This window comes from Quercus suber, unplaced genomic scaffold (assembly GCF_002906115.3).
Source record: "Quercus suber isolate HL8 unplaced genomic scaffold, Cork oak 2.0 scaffold_186, whole genome shotgun sequence".
Classification (NCBI taxonomy): Eukaryota; Viridiplantae; Streptophyta; class Magnoliopsida; order Fagales; family Fagaceae; genus Quercus; species Quercus suber.
Genome location: NW_027069644.1, coordinates 947,414 through 949,535, shown reverse-complemented (window position 1 = coordinate 949,535; position 2,122 = coordinate 947,414). Strand labels below are relative to the sequence as shown.

The 2,122-nt window shown below is 35.2% G+C and overlaps 1 non-coding gene across 1 annotated transcript; it reads left to right on the top strand.

The window, feature by feature from the left end:
- Positions 1-664: 664 nt before the first annotated feature.
- TRNAI-AAU (transfer RNA isoleucine (anticodon AAU)) lies at positions 665-738 on the top strand. Its single transcript has one exon. It is a non-coding gene; the product is annotated as a tRNA-Ile (tRNA).
- The last annotated feature ends 1,384 nt before the right edge of the window (positions 739-2,122 follow it).

Genomic DNA, 2,122 nt, shown 5'->3' with positions numbered 1-2,122 from the left:
CATGATGGATCCGTCCTTGACAGGTCTTCCACATAATGGACTAATCCTCCATCAGCCCATGGATAAGGATTTACTCAGCCCACATACTAGGATCCGTCAACTAATATTTTTCCTCTTCACTTGAAAATAACCTCTTATAAACCTCTAATCTTACGCTTTGCCTACTTGGTAAGTTTTTTGGGACAAACTTCAAATCTTACATTGAAGCCCAGAAACAGCACCAAGCTCACCAAGAAAAATGGCACGATGTGATTGCACTTAGCATTTAGTAGTCAACTAATAGGAAAAGATTTCCATGGCACCCCCCACCTTTTTGCTGTTCTTTTTACAAAACTACAGTGGATTGCGTTTGCAAAAAAACTTCATTCCTAATAATATCGCAAACTAGGCATGAAACTTAAAAAATGTTACACATGGTTGGTTTCTTCAAGAGCCCCTGTCTATTGGGCAAATTAACAAACTTTATTTATGGAGCACAAAAAATTATTAATAAAAAAAATCACTCTCTAACCTCTTCCTCTTCCATGACATTTTTTTTGTTCGGAATTTGAAGAAAGAGGTTTCGATTTGGAGGGCGTAAAAGTTTATTGTGGATAGAATAAATAAACAGTTACCGAGGAGAAGATTAAAATAAGATAAAAAGAAAATAACTTAACAGTCAACTGGCCTATTAGCTCAGCTGGTTAGAGCGTCGTGCTAATAACGCGAAGGTCGCAGGTTCGAGACCTGCATGGGCCAAATAATGATATTTTGTTCTCTTTTTTTTTTTTTTTGGGGGGGGGGGGGGGGGGGGGGGGGCAGTGGGCCTTTTGTTGGGCCTTTGCAATGGCTTCTCTCAGCTTGATTAACTTTTTTTTTCCTTTTCTGTACGGAACGTCTAGACTACCCATGGGACCATGTTTTGGGCTATTTGGAACGATTTTTAACAGATGTTAGGATTCATTTATTGAGGAGTTTGGACTCATAGTCATAGGCTAAGAAACAATGTTAAAATGACATTAGTTAAATGATGATTCTCAAAAAAAAAAAAAAAAAAAGAGGAAAAAAAAAAGAGTTGAATATGGCAGGTTAAACTTTTTGAATAAATTATAGTTTATCACTTACCCAAAAGAATGAAAATAATATTCGAAACATATATATATTAAGGACAATAATCTTTATCGAGTAAATTTGCTACTATATATATTTTATCCCAGCAGTAGATAGTGAATGGTAAAGCATCTACTAGATTTGGAAACTATTATTTGCAACTCTCCCACCACAGATTACATGAATTTGAAGTGGCAGTGATGCTTTGTAGTAAATAGATAAACTAGCTCCATGTTCCATTTGGCATCTGCCTTGTAAATTGAGAGCAATACCTGAAAACCTCACTCAAAATTAAAGACCCCAAAAAAAAAAAAAAATGTTGTAGTCCTAATGACAACAAAACTAAATACAATTCTATTGGATATTTCGATTGTTCCTTTCTATGCTAAAAAAGCTGAAATATTCTACAACACCATCAATATATCTCAGTTCCTCACAACCCATGCTTTCAAGTCTCATTTTCAGAACAAATTACTCCTATACATATATAATGCCCACACTTTGAGCAAGCATAAGAGAAACGTACACTTGATGCATTACTTGTACTATTTGTAATACCAAGAATGCAGTTCTGCCCCACAACAACTATGTCATCTTTCTCAGAAAAAAAAATCAAAATAAAAACTGTATTAATAATAATAATAATAAATGTTGAAAAATAAATAAAAGGAAAAGGGAAAACAACAACAATTGATGAAAATTGCCATTAAGGCTTAAAGAAATTTGAACCAAAAAAAAAAAAAAAAAATACAGAACCTCTTGGATTTTCCCTGAATCATTTGTGGCCAATTCCTCCATAACTGGGGCCAGAATATGCTTCAGCTGCGAACGACTTGTTCATTGATTTAGAAGGAGGAGGCTGATACTTGAGAGGCCTGAAGCCCTGAACATCCATGGAACATAAAAGGAGGATGATGAAGATGACAATGAAGATGGAGTTGAGAGCAAAGACAATGATGCGACGAGGATGATGCTTCATCATGATTAGTAATGTTGTTTTGTTCGACCTGAGTTTTAGTTGTTGGTGTGGCTA